General features: G+C 36.0%; 1 pseudogene; it reads right to left on the reverse strand.

The window, feature by feature from the left end:
- Positions 1-421: 421 nt before the first annotated feature.
- LOC101332437 (protein zyg-11 homolog A-like) overlaps positions 422-19,378 on the reverse strand; it is a 51,811-nt pseudogene continuing 32,854 nt past the window's right edge.

Below are 19,378 nucleotides of genomic sequence, written 5' to 3' on the forward strand. Positions count from 1 at the left end.
AATATAATATATAAATAAATACAATTCTAATATAAGTACTTATTTAATGAAACTTTAAAATAGTTTTATATTCAGCAGGAAGAATAAAACTTTGAATAGAATAATTTTTTACAAAAAAGTGAAATCAAAAGAAACTTGTTCCCCCACGTACTAAAATATGACAGATATAGTAATTACAATGTTATAGTTCTGGCATAGAGACTAGTAGGGCAAGCAATGGAAAAGAATTGTGAGCCAGAAAGTTATAGACATATATATGAAATTTTTCTTGATATTTAGATTTCAAATCAGCAGGGAGAGAAAAGGATTTGTTAGTAAATCATATTGTGATAACATAATCATTTGGGAAAATAAAATGAACAGCACACTTTCTGTTCCAGAATGGCTTCAGACTATGTTCATTTCATTGAAATACCAGCTTTTAACATTCATCATCTAGATTAGGCTGATTAGGATCATATGACCCCTACAGAGGTCAAAATTCTGACAGTTGTCAAATGTGCAATACATTAGTCTCTACTAGGTTACTTATGCTATTTTGCAACTGAAAATATTAAGGGGAAGAAATCTGATACTTTCTTTTTTAACTTTTTGAGGAAAAGTGACACTTTCCATTGAATATATCTCATTATCAGTTTACAAAGGGTTTAGTTCCATTCATTTCCTTAATTACATATTTTGCTGAAGGCCTAACATGTATGAGTCACTATTTTCATTTCTATGATTTTATTTTGACTTGTTTTGTTCTCTTGACACATACGTTATTACTTGAGAAATTAGAAAATATATCAGCAAACAAGGACCTCTGCTATGTGAAGAAAGTGGTGAACTTCAAGCGAACCTGGGCTATCAAACTTCAGAGACCCCTCTGCAATATATCCTCTCATAAACAATATCACAATCAAGACATTTTACAGCAGGATCACGCACTGCAAACACTGCAAAATTCTTACTCCTTAAAGAAACAAACATCCATTCTGGATGTTCACAAAGAAATAGAAATGTTTGAGTGCAGTTGAGACACTGGATTTCAGGTACCTATGTCAATGAGAATGCCCAAAGCAGATGGCAAATAGTTAATTATAAGAGAATAAGAAGCACAGAAGAGAGAATGGAAAAAAAAAATGGACATTTGGGAGTACTTACTGAGTAGAAGATAACAGAAACATTAGGAATAGCTACTTCCTTGTTTATTTCAACTTCTGCCACACATTCTTTTAAATCAGTGGGTCAGCACTTTCAAAATTTCTTTTCCTTCTTTATTCAACTTACTGATATCATATTGCAAAAATTTGAAATATCAATGCTAATTCTTAGGAATTCTTTTTCCTTTAATTCATAATACAAGTATTAAATCAAGTATCAATATTTATATATATATTTTTTTCAATATTTGTATTTTTTTAACTTTTTTTTTTTAGTGGTTTGAGAGATGGCAATTTTAAAAAAATATTTATTTATTTTTGGCTGCATTGGCTCTTCATTGCTGTACGCAGGCTTTCTCTAGTTGCAGCGAGCAGGCGCTACTCTTTGTTGCGGGGCACAGGCTCCTCATTGCAGTGGTTTATCTTGTTGCGGAGCACGGGCTCTAGGCACACGGGCTCAGTAGTTGTGGCTCATGGGCTCTAGAGTGCAGGCTCAGTAGTTATGGCGCATGGGCTTAGTTGCTCCGCGGCATGTGGGATCTTCCTGGACCAGGGATTGAACCCGTGTCCCCTGCATTGGCAGGAAGATTCTTAACCACTGCACCACCAGGGAAGTCCATCGATATTTATATTTTAATCCCAATTTATTTCATTTTTGCCCTAAACATTTCAAAGTAATACAACCACGTATGTTAACCTATTTAATTCTCATTTATAACGAATACATATATAGTATTAGGAACTTACTTCAAGGAATATTTATATAACTAAAAAAATTCCAAAAAAGTGTTTGTCTACATATAATGAGACAGCAATTTAAAAACAACGACAATAAAAGAGTATTTTTTATGGCTCCTATTACCTAAAGACTGTATACCTAAGCTGTCTTAATGCTCTTGACAAGGTATCTGTATACCCCCAAGAGCTATGAAAATCTCTCAAGGCCCCAGTCTTTGGTTCTTTATCTTATTATGCTTTCCTATTTCTGTGTTTCCCCTCTTGGTTTGGATACTGCAGTAATCTAATCCCATCTTATGAGAATCTATGCTAAAATTTCTATCTAGCTTTTGAGATCAAGAGAAGTAATATCCATTGTAGTCCAGCAACTCTGCGAATAGTTCCACTATACCCTCAAAGCAATCCCTGATCTCTAGGGACCCAGTGTGACCCTATGCTTTTGTTGTATTTCACAATGATATTGCAATACTTAGGCTCCCAGTGCCTGAGCCCTGTTCACTAGCTGTGCCTTATTTGATTACAGGCTGTATAGATGGCAGGATATTCCCAGAAATGCAAACCCCTGGATCCTTCTGCACCACCCTCCAGATTCCTGTTCTCCTGATTCTTTCTGTTCAACCAGCAGTAAAGATGAATTTAGAGTACTCTTGTACTAAACTTCCAGAAGCCTTTCCAACTTCTGCTTGCCATTTTTTGATGTTTAAATGAAGTATTTAATTGAGAAATTAAAGACACCCTCAGCTGAGAACATACATATTACTCTGCTCAGAACACTCCTTTTCACACAAATATGAGCCCCTCCCCCTACACATACTCACAAGGATTCCTGCACATACTGACTATGCAATAAAATCTAGGAGTTCTTTAAATCTTCCCCTCCCCCTTCAAACAAACAAACAAACAAAAAAAGATCAACAAAATGTAACTAAGCAGGACCCTGTGGGGCCTTTCCTCCCCCCATGTCCTCTGCCTGCCTCTTGTTTGTGGAAACCTGTAGTCTCCCAGGCCTCCCCTGAGTCACACAAGCCTGGCTCAAGAATTAATGATTGAAAGCATGTGAACACCGTAGTGACAAAAGTAGCAGTCGGCCCAGGAGAACTGGCAACAATCTAAACAGTAAATCAGCCATACAGTGGTCACAGAATCTTTAGTTCCTCTCTGCAGTACTTAGATAACAGTACCTGATACACATTTCCTGAGTTGTTTTACAGATGCTAAAACCCCCACCAAATGGAAGAAGTTAACGACTTGATGACCATGAGCACATAGCCCCCAGGCCTATTGGAGCTTGAGGACTGATAATGTTAACTGCTAGCTATGACACTCACCATCAAACAATTAGAGAATTGTGCACCAGCTGATTACATACCCTGCAACTCCCCTCACTCACCTTGCCTTTAAAAATGCTTTCCTGAAAACCACTGGGAAGCTTGTGTTTTTTTGAGCATTAGCTGCCCCAACCTTACCTGGCCCCTTACAGTAAACACTGCTCTTTCCTTCAACACAACCTGGTGTCAGCAGACTGGCTTTACTGCCAGTGGACAAGCAGACCTAAGTTTGGTTCAGTAACAAAACACTCTATGAAAGAAATTCATGAAATATGCTAGAAATCCCTGTACGCTGGGGGAGTGTTCCTGCCTTATTTGCTTCAACTTTCATAATATTGCCATCTTTATATGAGGTCCAGTAAGATTCATTCCTAGTGAACCCCCCTAGTTAATCAGTACAGAAATATTATATGGAAAAGTGTTGGCCTCAGTGAGAAGATACATTTTCTAAAACCCTGTGATTACACAGCATTATCTTAGTGTCTCCTGCCATGTATCCTGGGAAATATATTGCTGTACAATTAACAGGAGCATAGTCTTAGTACGTTGATCAAGCTAGAATTGCTTCTTTAACAGCTCCCTTCCCACACAGAGCTTAATTTAAATTCCCCAATAAAAATTACATATGACTACTCAGTAAAGACTTGGGGAGTTGCTTCAAGCTCTACTATTTTCAAATCCTGAACCCCTTTGCTCTGGTGGTTGCCCTATGTTCAGTTTCTTCCCTAATGCTGTTCCATGTAAATGAAGTCCAAACATTTTGATTTTGTGATTGCCTTTAGCTCTATACTTTGCAATTTGGGAATTATCTGTGTCCTACTTTCTGGCTTTAAACCCAGGCCTTTGGAACTTTTTCTAGACTTTCACTTGTCTTTATGAAAACAGATCTCTAACCTGATTTTTACAGCTACATATTGATTTGGAAGTCAACTAGAAGGTAATCTCCATAAGAGCAGGAATATTTATACTAATGTATCCCAACATCTGGAGTAATGCATAAGTGTTTAGTTTATATTTGTTGAATAAATAAATGGATGAGGAATCTGTGTCGCAAACAGATAATTTTTTGAAAGTTTCACAGTTAATTACTAATGGAAGAAGCAGCGGAACCCAGGTTGCCACCCAGGCACTTTCTAATAGACTTCATTGCCTATAGTTTTCTTTTTTCTTCTGGTGACAAACCAAATATATTTATTAAATATTTTTAGTAAACAGTAATTAGGAGGGATTTACTGTACTTTGAGTTTAAAGTGTGAAATTGTAGTAACCAGCCTCCAAGATGGCTCCCAATGATACCATGTCCTGGTGTGCACGACCTTGACTGTGGGCTGAAATTATTGACTCCCTCTTGAACAAGGTAAAGGCTACCTCCTGAGAGATCCTGAGACAGAATCATCTGACTTGACTCAGTTATACCATATCAGGCTTCTGACCCCTCAGAAACTATGTGGGATAATATATGTTTTTGCTTTTAAGTTCTAAGTTGTGGGGTAATTTGTTAAGCAACAACAAATAACTAATAAAATCATTTTTAAAATAAATGTACCACCATTTACAACCAAAATTATGACGTAAAAAATATTATATATATACACCACATACACATATCTGTGTGTAATATTTATACATTATATATTTTGTTAAAGCTGTCTCTATATGTATTACCTATGTTATATATCTGTGGAGTCCCTTAGGTTAATAAGATCATTCAACACAGAGGGGTATTTCTGAAAATTGCTGAAGTAAATTCTGAAGTCATCTAGAATGAAGGCTGCGATCCCCTGCGCTTTGGGGTTTGCCTCACTGTGCTCCCAGATGCCACACAATAGCTGCAGTATTTGCTGGGGTTTTTACAGCAGACACGATACATAGCCCACAGTGACCAGAGTAGTACTGAAACTGAGCAGGACCCTGTGGGGCTCCTGGGCGTGGAAGCCTTTCTGTAGTCCCCATTTCTTGGGACTAGGCTTCAGCTTCCATGACCTTGCCTGAGTTCCAAAGGGTAGGTTCAAATGGTTGCTAGTCAGGGAAGGGAGGGGATACAGAGACAAGGGAGGAGCAGTCAAGAAACAATAGCGCAGCCTTGGGGCAGGATCCTGGTTCTGACTCGAGTACACATGAAAATATCTTTGAGCTCTTCTGCAGAACTCAAACTCCCAACAACTGGGAGATGTCACTACTTGATGAAGCATTCTTCATTCCAGAGAGAAGTTCACAGTTTGATAACCTTGAGCACCATAGAAGCTCATCAGGAGACCACCTGTGGCCAGATTAAAGCAATGCAGGCTCTACACATACCCTGATCCTTATCAGCAACCCCGCCCTTGAACCATTGCTATAAACCTCCTCACCAAATCCCCCCTGGTTGGGACACAGTTTCTAGGGCACGAGCCAACTGTGTCCCCCTTTGCCCGGCAAAGCAATAAAACTATTCTTTTCTATTTCACACAAAAATCTGTCTCTGAGATTCAATTTGGCTCTGGTGCACAGAAGCTGAGTTTTCAGCATCAGTACCAAGAAGTATCTGTAGGTCACAAATGCTGTCATATGACACCTTGAACTTGGCCATTTCTGGATGTTTCCATGCAGATCCTGGAAAAGAGCACTCCTATGAAGATCATGGAATATTCAAGGCTGTTAATCAGATATCAGATGGTATATGAGGCCTGCAGCAAAACAACTGACTCCCACTTCTTTGCTGTGAAGCAAACTACTGATATGCTTCACTACATCTTCAGTCACTAGCTTGGAAGAGAGTTCTCTGACTTCAGCTATGTTGTTCTCCAAGCCTTGAGTGAAGAGTGCCAGTCCTCAGTTTTCAATAAATTGCTTGCAGGCAGCTAGAGATTCATCTTCAAGATTCCAAAGTGCTTTCGAAGTAAACAAGAGAGCGACATCATGTGAATTCTCAGTATTCTTTTGTTTTCCTACTGCTAGAAGATCCTTGATTGCCATGAAGAGCTTTCCTTTAGGTTGTGAAGTTTGCTGAGATGAGCGTTGCACGGCTAGAAAAGAGTTGGAAGCTCACTGCCACCATGTGCATGCCTTCAGAGCCATCTCGTAACAAACTTGGCAGCATCAGACCAGTCTAATGGAACACTGGCATGGATCCCTGTCAAGGCATCACACCAAGGAATTAACTGGTTACTCCCTGAGGGAAACTCCATAGCTTCGAAAGACTTTGTATTCCACCACATCTTTCAGAACACAATCTCTCCAAGGTAACAATCAGATCTTTCAGGCAGACATTAGCCAGAGTAAGGAGATGCCTCCTCTTGCACCATGTAGCAGCCCAGGGCATCCTTTTGAAAGTAGAGAGGGACAATGGTATTGTTCCAGAAGCTGTGGTGCAAGAAGTGAACCAGTAAACCATGATGCCCAAGAAGGGAGAAGGTGTCAAGCTGGACCTGGATTCCTGTGAGATGTAATATGGGCCTACTCTATGAATAGGGCACACTGCACTCCTATTGGGAATGTTTTAATATCTACCAAATTGAAATGATAGGATACAATTTTCTTGATCTAAAGTAAATTTCAAAACTTCCCATGGAAATAATTAATGAATAATTAAAAAAATAAGAAACTACAACAAAGACATATTCCAATGAAATTTTAGACATTAAAGTATATCAGATAAATCCTAAAATTATCACCACTGGGGAAGGGGGCAGGATATTTAAAATATGGTAAGGCAATGGATTAACAACCACAGAGTTTAAAGAGAAGAGATTTTGATCAAATAATTAATGGCTCCAAGGCAATGCTTCAAATCAAGAAAATAATCAAAATAAAAGGAATATCATAAAACAAGTAGAGATGATAAAAAATAATAAAATTTTCTCAATAATAATCCTTAACATGGCTATAAAAGCATTCAGATGTTACTTCAAATAACTGAAAGAAAACACATTAATATGTAAGAATAATAATTTGGATGAAAAAAATCTCTGATTATATCAGCAAAAATTCTAGGTAGTATATTTATATTCAGAGGGGTAGTATTTTTCTTTTTCACTGGGATGATTTTTATTTTTGGTACAAATTGATGCACAGTATCAAAGACAGTGCATCTGTGTTTTTATATATAGGTAACATGTTACCCCCCCCAAAAATTATCCCATTACTTAGTACCTTAAAAAAATTCATTTATTATGTCACACAATTTTTTGAGGGATCAGAATTGAAATAAGAATATGTAATTTCAAAATCATTGAAGAAGAATAAAAATGGCAAAAAACACTTTTCAAAAATGCTTACAAAACAAGAACTAGAGAAGGAAATATCAAGGAAGCATATAATACAGAAAGGTATAATAACTTTATTACAGCAAGATGGAGATAATAAGCTTTGATTGGATCCAAAAGCAAAATCTAACATTATGCTGTTATAAAGGAAAATGTGAGAAATAAATGTTATAATTAAGTGGAATTAAGGAATTGTCTGTTCTCATTCTTAGCCCTCAGAGCCACTCTCCAGCAGCAAAAATAGATCACTTAATTGAACTAATTAACTGAAGTCTTTCAGAGTCCCTAAGAAGGCAGATGTTAAAAACTGTTGTAATACTTTCCATTCCACTAAATGAATAGAAGAGAAACTAAATGCCCTAAGGCACAATACGAGGGACCTATTGATTAGAAGTATGGGAGAGGGTTTTTATCTAAAAGGAAGAAAAATATATCACTTTAGAAAATTATATCATTTCATGTAGGATCAATCACACCAAAAACCATCTACCAGTAAGAATAGTATTTTAAAGACCACAATTGAGATCTTAGGTTATTGCTTTGAATTGGGTTAGAGTATTTCATTCCTCACTTAATTATGCTTACAAGCCTGGGAAATGGCAAACATTGATGATCATCCAGCAGAAACCTAGGGCATCCTAAAGCTAGTAGACCAACTATTGAGGGCATTTTCTGTTGAAAGGATCAAGGGATCAAGCTCTCTTCTTGTGAGCAGGGACACAGTTTTCTGAGAAGTGAAGGGTATCATTTGGTGTGAAGAGATAGCAGTCATTCAACAAATAGTTATTGTTTCACCTTATGTTTCACACAAAGTACTGAGGATAGAGTAGTGAACAAGGACTACAATGTTCCTCTTCTTCATGGTATTAAGTTCTAGTAAGGTAACTTAGAAAGTGAACATAACATAAAAGGAATCAATTAATTGGGGATTATACATTCAGAGACTGAATGAGAAATTCACCTAAAAAGAGTGGTCAGGGAAGCCCTCTCTGAGGATGGACTGTTTTATCAAACCATAATGAGATACAGCTAGGTACATAAAATTCCGGGGTTGTGTGGGGAAGAATTCCAGACACAGGGAAAAAATGTGTAAAAGCCCAATGGCAGAAATAAGCCATGCTTTGTACAGAACAAAAAGCCAGACAGAGTGGCTGTAGCACAGTATTAAGGAGGACAGTGAAGAGTGAAGTTTTAAGAGATAGATATTAGCTATATTATATAGACCACAACATGTTTGGATATTATTCAAGGAACAATGAAAAGCAACTGGATAAATTTAAGCATATGGAATGAGGATGGTAACTGGCAGAGGGTGGAAAATGTAGGGCTGCTAATTTTTTTTTTTTAAGGCTATTCTGTTTGCTATGCTGAGAATTAATGGGAGGGGAACCAATTAGAAAGCTACAGTTATAAGCTTAGTGAGTATTAGTATAGTTTTAACCAGGGAGGTAACAGGAGATATGGAGAGAAATAGACTCAGTACATATTTATATTTGAGATAGAATGAATAAGACTTCTTAATGAATTAAATAGGGTAATAGTGGAAGAAACAAATGAATAAATTAACTACTAGGTGATTTGGCCTGACAAACTAGGTGAAAAGTCTTAGCATTCATGTATACAAGAAAAATTGGAGAAAGAAGTAGTCTTGAAGAAACGGAGAGTGTGATTTATAATTTTCTTTTGTACACTTGTAAATCTGATAAGTCTATTAGATGCACAAGCGATGATGACCTTTAGATGTACAAATGAAGAAAGTTGAATATAACATGATATATATGTACATACATATACTTTATGAGCACAAATATATGGATTCTATATTAAATTATATATACTAAAATTACCTTAACACAGGATGATTTCTGTTTTGCCAGCTTCACTGAGGCATAACTGACAAATAAGATTTACATACATTTAAAATATACAGCTTGATGTTTTGATGCATGTAAATATTGTGAAATAATTACCACAATTAAGCTAATAAATATATCTATTACCTTGCATAGTTACCACTTTCGTTTCTTTTTTTGTCATGAGTATGCTTAAGAGCTATCATCTTAGCAAATTTTGAATTTCAAGTATACAGTACAGTATTGTTAATTATAGTCACCATACACACTGCATATGTGTATATATATATGCATGATGCATATATATTACATTATATTATACTATATACTATATATACTATGTAATATGTATATAATGTACTAGGCATATATATTGATGGGGTTCAGGGCAGGGTGTCTCAGAATGTGTCATTTTGGCATGTGAATTATGGATTATTTCAAATTGAAGACAATCAAGGCCCAACAGACTCAAGAAGAGCTTTTTAGCTACCCCTTAACTGCCTAAAAGAATTTAGATAAGGCACCTGTACCAGGAAGAGAGATATTAGCAAACATAACTTTATTTTTGCATCAGAAGGACTTAGCCACATAGCACAGCAAACAGGCAGACATATGTTTACCAAACATATGCTCTTCCCATCTTCCTGTGAATTGTCTTAGTCCCCTTTGAAGTTCCAGACCCCTCCCTGCTTCTCCTTGGCTCAGGATGGCATATAAATCTTAACACTCTGACGGTCAGAGAGCTTAGTATCTTTGGGATTCCCATGTGTATGAAATTAAATTAAATGCTTTTCTCCTGTTACTCTCTCTTTTGTTACAGGGGTGTCTTAGCCAAGAACCTAGAAGGATAGATGGGAAATTATTTTTCTTCCCCTACAGCATACTACATTAGATCTCCACAACTTATTCATCTTGTATAACTAAAACTTTGTATCCTTAGACCAACATTCCCCCATTTCCCCATGGCCCTAGCCCTTGGTAACATCTATGCTACTCTCTGTGTCTATGACTTTGACTACTGTAGATCCCACATGTAAAATGTTTTTATATACAATGCATACAGAGTGTAGGTTAAGTTTCAACTTACTGTCTCCACAAGTATTTAAAATTAGGTTAATTATTTTCTGATGAAATTTGTTAAATCTAGAACTTAAGAACAAATGGGATAGATCTCTCCCTGCCCAGATTAAAATTCTAGGAAACTGTGAAACAATCTCAATCATTATCAAGGAAGAAAAGATAGTAAAAGTTGAACTCTCAAGTATTCAGAAATAAATGGCAATGAGAATGCATAATATTAAAACTTACGGAATTCAGGAAATATTTCACCACTGGAAGATATACTTCCTTTAATTTATTATGGGAGTAAATAAAAATAAAGTCCTACTCAAGATGCTTGAAAATAAAACAAATAAACCCACAGGAAATATGAGACTAATTTACAACAAAGTCATTAATGAATTAGAAAACAATGGACTTGCAGAATGGCCATCATTAAAAAGTCTACAAATAACCAATGCTGGAGAGGGTGTGGAGAAAAGGGAACCCTCCTACACTGTTGGTGGGAATACAATTGGTGCAGCCACTGTGGAAAACAGTATGGAGGGTCCTCAGAAAACTAAAAACAGAATTACCATATGATCCAGCAATCCCACTCTTGGGCATATACCCAGACAAAACTATAATTCAAAAAGATACATGCACCCCTGTGTTTATGGCAGCACTATTCACAATAGCCAAGACATGGCAACAACCTAAATGTCCATCAACAGATGAATGGATAAAGATGTGGTACATATATACAATGGAATACTACTCAGTCCTACAAAGGAATGAAATAATGCCATTTTCAGCAACATGGAAGCAAATAGGGATTATCATACTAAGTGAAGTCAGAAAGAGAAAGTCAAATATCATATGCTATCACTTAAATGTAGAATCTAAAATATGACACAAATGAACCTATCTATGAAATAGAAATAGAATCAGGGACAGAGCAAAGAGACTGGTGGTTGCTAAGAGGGAGGAGTTGGGGGAGGCATGGACTGGGAGTGTGGGATTAGCAGATGCAAATTGGTATATATAGAATGGATAAACAGCAAGGTCCTATTGTATAGCACAGGGAACTATACTCAATATCCTGTGACAAACCATAATGGAAAAGAATGTGAAAAAGAATGTATATATGTATATAACTGAGTCACTCTGCTGTACAACAGTAATTAACACAACATTGTAATTCAACTATTGTTCAGTAAAGAATAAATTAAAAAAGAAAACAATGGACTTGGTAAATATACGCAAGCCCATTTCCTTAAAATAGTGAGTACATAAGGTGTAAAACAAAATGTAAACACTTTATGAAGGCTAATTAAGAAACACATAACCTAAATAGACATTTCTCCAAAGAAGATATAGATTGCCAACAAACACATGAAAGAATGCTCAACACCATTAATCATTAGAGAAATGCAAATCAAAACTACAATGAGATATCAGCTCACACCGGTCAGAATGGCCATCATCAAAAAATCTAGAAACAGTAAATGCTGGAGAGGGTGTGGAGAAAAGGGAACACTCTTGCACTGCTGGTGGGAATGTAAATTGATACAGCCACTACGGAGAACAGTATGGACGTTCCTTAAAAACCTAAAAATAGAACTACATACGACCCAGCAATTCCACTACTGGGCATATACCCTGAGAAAACCATAATTCAAAGAGTCATGTACCAAAATGTTCATTGCAGCTCTATTTACAATAGCCAGGACATGGAAGCAACCTAAGTGTCCATCAACAGATGAATGGATAAAGAAGATGTGGCACATATATACAATGGAATATTACTCAGCCATAGAAAGAAACAAAATTGAGTTATTTGTAGTGAGGTGGATGGACCTAGAGTCTGTAATACAGAGTGAAGTCAGAAAGAGAAAAACAAATACTGTATGCTAACACATATATATGGAATCTAAAACAAAATAAGGTTATTAAGAACCTAGGGGCAGGATAGGAATAAAGACACAGATTTACTAGAGAATGGACTTGAGGATATGGGGAGGGGGAAGGGTAAGCTGTGACAAAGTGAGAGAGTGGCATGGACATATATACCCTACCAAATGTAAAACAGATAGCTAGTGAGAAGCAGCCCCATAGCACAGGGAGATCAGCTCGGTGCTTTGTGACTACCTAGAGGGGTGGGATAGGGAGGGTGGGAGGAGACGCAAGAGGGAAGAGATATGGGGATATATGTATACGTATAGCTGATTCACTTTGTTATAAAGCAGAAACTAACACACCATTGTAAAGCAATTATACTACAATAAAGATGTTAAAAAAAGAAAAAGAAAAAAAGGAAAAGAAGAAATGTCCTGGGAAACAAAAAATAAGTCAAGAAGTAAAGATGAGTCCAAATGCTGACAAACTATTGAAAAACATAAAGCCCCTCCCCAAATTAATCCACAATATGACTGGTCTAGCACCGTAAAAGGATAGCATATGATGAGACAGAAATCTATCTATAAGTTATTCTAGAGTTCCTTAGATTACAGATACTATGGTATATAGCCCAGCTGAGGTACATGGAATGGTTCTTTGTTCCTGACCTCAGTAAATAACTAATAACAATAAAAAGAAAATATTTCTGAAGTTACAATGGAGTTATAAGCTTAGGGAAACTGTGAGGCCTCTGTACAGGAATAACTTCTAAGCCATAACAATCTATGTGTTAAAAAAGGAGACAGCAGGCCCAAAAAGGAGTCACTTGTACTAAACCCCAGGTCAGAAGACCAAGAGTTAATACTTAACCTAATTGCAATTTCAACACCCACCCCCACAAGGAATATGACCTTTAACCATCCAACCTGGAATTTCCTGGTCAGCATGGAGGAAATCTGCTGATAGACCCTTTTCATTCCCCTTAGGAAGGTGACCTTGCCTAAAACAATGCATTCCTTGCTAATAATTTCCTTTTTTTCCTCTCCTTCTCTGCCTTTGAAAACTTTCCTTTTCTGTAGCTTGACAGAGCTGAGTTCTTTTCTATGGTTACATGGGATTTTGCCCAATTCATAAATTGTTTAATAAAGCCAATTTTATCTCTAAAATTTGCTCAGTTGAATTTTTGTTATTTAAATGTATGGCTCTAGTTATGTTAATCAAAGTAAGGAGATTTCTGTGAATTAACACCTCTTGTTACATCTATGCAAATGAAACTGGTCAAATAAAGCATAAAATTAATGATACTGGCTTATAAAATCACAAAACAAACTTATGGAATGGACATGTTTTAGGGATAACCACTTGATAAGTATGAACTATGGGAACAAAACTAACACATATCCCTGCCAACATTAGCCAAGTGTGAATAGCAAGTCCTTTGGTGGGAAGTGAGTGGTGAGCATTTTGTACCCTGAGATAAACCAAAAATAACAGGGTTTTTGCTTTTGTCCCCAGACTAATTCCTTAGATTTTCCTACACATTATTGATTCTCTACGGAAAACGATTTTATCATTGACTTTTTCAAAGCTGATACCTTTATAAATATGATAATCATGAGGAAAATTTTTTTTTCAAATCTGAATAGACTAACTGGTAATATTGTGTTTTTCCCTTTAAATGTCTTTTGCATTTTCTATTTAATTATTCAGTCCTTCTAAGTCTGACACCCTTGCATTTCTGGTAAACAGAGTTCTCGTTCCTCAATTCTTTTGTCTCTGAGTCATTCCTTCACACAAAGGTAGTTCAAATCAAAGTTCTTCTCTGGGATATTTTGCTGGAATGATGAGAAGAGAGATTCTGATGGGATTCAGGACAGGCCACACCAAAATGTGCCACTTTGGTATATGGCTTATATGGAACTGACAATCAAGGCCCAACAGACTCAAGAAGAGCTTTTTGCCTCCCCCTCAACTGCCTAAAAGATTTTAGATAGGGAGCCTGTATCAGGAGGAGAGTTATTACAAAAGATGACTTTTTTTTTTTTTACATCAGAAAGACTTATCTGCAGAGCACGACAAACATTTTCTTTCTTTTTCTTTTAAAAAATAAATTTATTTATTTATTTATTTTGGGGTGTGTTGGGTCTTCGTTTCTGTGCAAGGGCTTTCTCTAGTTGCGGCGAGCGGGGGCTACTCTTCATCGCAGTGCGCGAGCCTCTTACTGTCGCGGCCTCTCTTGTTGCGGAGCACAGGCTCCAGACACGCAGGCTCAGTAGTTGTGGCTCACGGGCCTAGTTGCTCCGTGGAATGTGGGATCTTCCCAGACCAGGGCTCGGACCCGTGTCCTCTGCATTGGCAGGCAGATTCTCAACCACTGCGCCACCAGGAAAGCCCACGGCAAACATTTGTTTACCAAACATCTGCTCTTCCCATATTCCTGTGAATTATTTTCTTCCCCTTTGAAGTCGCAGACCCCTACTCCCTTCTCCTTAGCTCAGGATGACATATAAGCTTCAATTTCCTGACTGCCAGAGAGCCTCACAACTTTGGCATTCCCATATGTACACAATGAAAGTTTTTATTTTCTGTTGTTAATCTGTATTGTGTCAATTTAATAATCAGGCCAGGCAAAGAATCTAGAAGAGAAGGAGAAGTTTTCCTCCCTTACAGCTCTTTCACACTGGAGATGAGGTTGAGAATGTGGGAGCGCAAAAATACACACTGGAACCCCAAATTTCTAGCCTCACAGTTGAAGAAAACAAAACAGATGCAAGAAGGAAGTGGACTTGTAGAAAGAAGCCAACACTACAGGAAACAGACCAGTCCCAACAGGATTAAAACAATTATATCCAATTATCCCAGACTCCTTACATCAACCCTGACCATCCTTCAATATGCTCTTATTTCCTTTTTGGCCTAAGCTAGTTCAAGCTTGTTTTTAATCCCTGATAATGAAGGGAGCCCTAACTAATCAAACAATATGGTATACTCAGAAGTATATGAAATGTTCAGGATGAGAGAAGCGGCTGTTGGGGTGAAGTCTAAAGAAGTTAGTTGGAACTTGTGTCGCCAGATGGAACAGAAAGGCTGCTTAAATCAGTTTTGCCAAGGGTGAAGATTGTCACTAAAGATTCACATGTGAATATTATCCAAATAGTGGTTTTATACCTGACACGATCAACTTTCATTTCCCTTTACAAGTTCAGTTTGGCAACTGACAATCAGTCATATTATGAGGCCTAATGGGAGAAAACTGAAGTTTGAAGGCAAATGACTGATTTTTTTTAAGGAAGAATTTTATTTTATGGTAATTCTGGTTGAAGTTTTCAACCAAAATTCAAGTTTTTGCCTGCGGAGGTTATGTGTCAACTGATGGTAGGCCAGAATTATTTTGGAAGTTGAGGTTTATCTCAGTTTCCATGCATTCAGATCCAGTTTTCCATCTTCTCTCGACAACTTTTTCACATAGAACTTAGAAATCTCCACTGATGTCCCCAGCATGTGTGCTAATTTCAACACTGTTTTTCCAAGTTTTACTCAATTCTATGCTGACTTACTTCAAGGTTCATTAAACTCCTGTGCACACTGACTTGGTCCTAAATTAGCTATTGGAAGCCTGGTGATTGAACTTTTGTCACTATGGATTTGCCTTTCTTATTTTTACTAGATTGATATTCACTACTTTTTAATTTGGCGAAGTGTTTTCCTTTCCATTAAATTGATTCTCCTAGTTGATGATTACAGTGAAGCACTGTATGTGGGGAACATTATTCTAATATACCTTCTTTATCTTAAGCCCATTTCAGTCAGATTTTACCTGGGAAGGATTGCAAGCCATTGTGCACTGCTTTTAAAAATTAAGCTATTCAGTAGGTCCTTGTCAGTTATCTATTTTATATATAGTAGAGTGTATATTTTAATCCCCAAGGGAACTATACTCAATATCTTGAAATAACCTATAATGGAAAAGAATGTAAAAAAAGAATATATACATATACATATGTATAACTGAATCACTTTGAAATCAACTATATTTCAATAAAAATTTTAAAAAATAGAGCTATTTTTCTAATAGTTAAGGTGAACAGTGATTTGGGAAAATATCAACGATTGACATGAATGAAAAGAGAATTCATAATACTTTTAAATTAATATAGTCTTGATTATTGTTTTCATATTAGTGAAAATAAAATAACTTCAGAGTAGAAGTACCAGTGCATTTTCTTTTGTCATTTACATCCTGATAGAGTATTTCTCAACTTCCCAAATTTAGTTATACTTTAAATGTTTATTGTTGAATTTTCCTGCTAACATATTACCTTTAGCAATAAGATAGAAGAATAATAAGCCAGTTAATTGGATAAGGTGTTAGCTTTTGGGTGTCTATGACACCCCAGCGTTTTGTAATTTTTTCCCCTTAAAGAAAGAAAGGACAATAGTTGACACAAAATTGCCGAACAAAGGAAAAGTGTTAAAACTGGGAAGTCTCTGATTGTGGGAATGAATTGTTAAGTGAGTTTTCCCAAGTTTACAATTAAGCTAGAATTCATAACTATGTGCTCTTTGATCCAAATACCCCAAGGGTGTGGAATCATTACACATATCATTACACATAAAAGCACAACAGGAAGTTTGATGCTTCTTTGACATAAGAATCCAGTTACACTGCAAAAGATTTTCTACTGGAAAGGCTGGATAAATGCTTAATGGTTTCTATTTTACTTATTTTTTCAAATTAAGGAGTTCTTTTAATAAGCACCTTAAATAGTGACATACCATTTTTCTTGTTTTTTTAAAGTATCGTATAGAGTCACTAATTTTAACTCAATATTCTATGTGTGTTGATCCATTATAACTATTTCTATTTTTAATCTCTCATTTTTCCAAATGTTCTTCAACGATGGTGAGGGCTTCATTAAGGGACTGCTGTATCCATTTGAACCAACTCTGTTAGTTTTTGAAAATTTGTTTGCTCATCTGAGAATATATCCCAGACTCGACCATTTCTGTTCCCAGACCTAGAATCAACTAGTGTCTCAAGGAACCTGAGTTTCTTTCAGTGATGAATGGTTTTAGAGTATATCTTCTGTAGTTTTTATGTCTTGTAGTTTCTGCCTTGTCAATTCACTGCTGGTATTTGCTTTATATTTGTTAATAATTATAACTTCATGATTAATTAGGGACCTCATTAATATAAAATATCCTTTTTGAACTTTTAAAAATGCTTATTGTGGGTCCAATTCTACCTTCCATAATATCAATATAATACCCTCTCTTTCCTTTTAATCCACATTCGCCTAATATATCCTTTCTCATACTTTTATGCACATTATTTTGTTTCAGATGTGTCCCATATTCAGCATACAGTTAAATTTTACTTTGTAAGTTAATGCAAAAATTATTTTGTTTTGTTTGATGTGTTAAACAAACTTATATCACATGACATGACTTATAAGTTTTTCTAAATTCTGCCATATTATTTTTCTATTTTCTATACATACATGTGTATAAAAAGCAAACTTAAAATAATATATGTAAATTAAACAGCTGAATTTTGTGGTCTCTTCTTTACTCTTTGTACTTCTAAATTTAGTACCACTTATATCTTTGCTCTCATGGTTACTTATATAAACATATTAAATATATTTTTAGATCTCCACATATTAATTTTTGACAGTATGCCTAGGCTCCCTATTGTGATTATTAATAAAGTTGCCTTTTTACATCTGCTCCTCTCTCCCCCCTTCTTGTTTCTTTTGTTCATCATTAAATTTAGCAAATAGTTTGTTGCTTGCTAGTCTTTTAAATCTGCTTAAGCATTTACTGGGTAATCTGTTAGCTTAAAATGTTATATTTATTCCTTGATTTTACATAACAGTTAATGAACTTACTTTATTTTTCTTATTTTCCTCTCCATTCTCTGTCCTATTTTTGAATCCCCTATATTCCTCCCCTGCTTTGCCTTATGAAATCTGCACTTATTTTAATCGTTTAACTGTAGATTATTTTAGATTCCTATGCAAACAATCATGTTTTGTGACAACAGTGACAGATGTATTTCTTTATAATCCTTATGCTTTTTATTTCTTCTGCCTAATTTAAAGAACTCATTATAATTTTGAAAGAAAAAGGTGGGAGGAAATTGCAGATATCATCTAATTCCTGATCTCAAGGGGAAAACTTTTAATACATTTCTTGTAAATCTAACTTTGGTCATTCAACTTTTCAGTTCTAGAAATTTTACTTGATCCTCTTTTTTTTAATAACAGTTTTTGAGCTGTAAGTAACATACCATAAATGTACTCTTTCAAAATGTACAATTCATTGTATATCATCTCTAAAGGTTAATTCATGTTGTAACATATATCAGCAATTCATGTCTATATTGAATAATACTTTACTGTTTAGATATACCATATTATGTTTATTCATTTATCAGTTGATGGACATTTGGTATATTTCCATTTTTGGCTATTATAAACAATGCTGTTATAAATATTCATGTACAAGTTTTTTAATAGGCATATATTTTCAATATTCCTGGCTGTATAGCTAGGAGTGTGATTACTAGGTAGTATGGTAACTCTATTTTTAACATTTTGAAGAACTGCCAACCTTTTCCAAAGTGGTTGTACCATTTTATAATCCCATCAGCAATGTAGAATTGTTTAAAATCCACATATCCTCTCCAAACTTGCTATTGTCTATATTTTTAGATGCCTGACCTTGGGAATATTAGCAGAAGGAATTAGTGTCACAAATCTAAGTGCCCATATAAGCAAGAAGGCAGGTGAGGGTATGGGCTCTGGATTGATTATTTTGCATAAATGAAGGAGGTTCCCAAGACAGTCCCTTGCTAACCCTAGGAATCCACTAACCCTGGGAAGAGCAGGTCCTCTCTGGTCAAGGGAGTCCCCTGATGTCAAAATATCAGATAGAGAAACTAAAAACATGGCTAATACATATGTACCTACCATTATAATATCATATAGAAGAGTTTCACTGCCCTAAAATCCCCTGTGCTCCACCTATTCCCAGACAACCCACAGCAACCACTGCTCTTAATGAGCTCTATAATTTGCCTTTCATGGAGTGTAGTATACCTAGAATACAGTGTGTGGCCTTTTCAGACT

Source organism: Tursiops truncatus, chromosome 6, assembly GCF_011762595.2.
Source record: "Tursiops truncatus isolate mTurTru1 chromosome 6, mTurTru1.mat.Y, whole genome shotgun sequence".
Taxonomy (NCBI): domain Eukaryota; kingdom Metazoa; phylum Chordata; class Mammalia; order Artiodactyla; family Delphinidae; genus Tursiops; species Tursiops truncatus.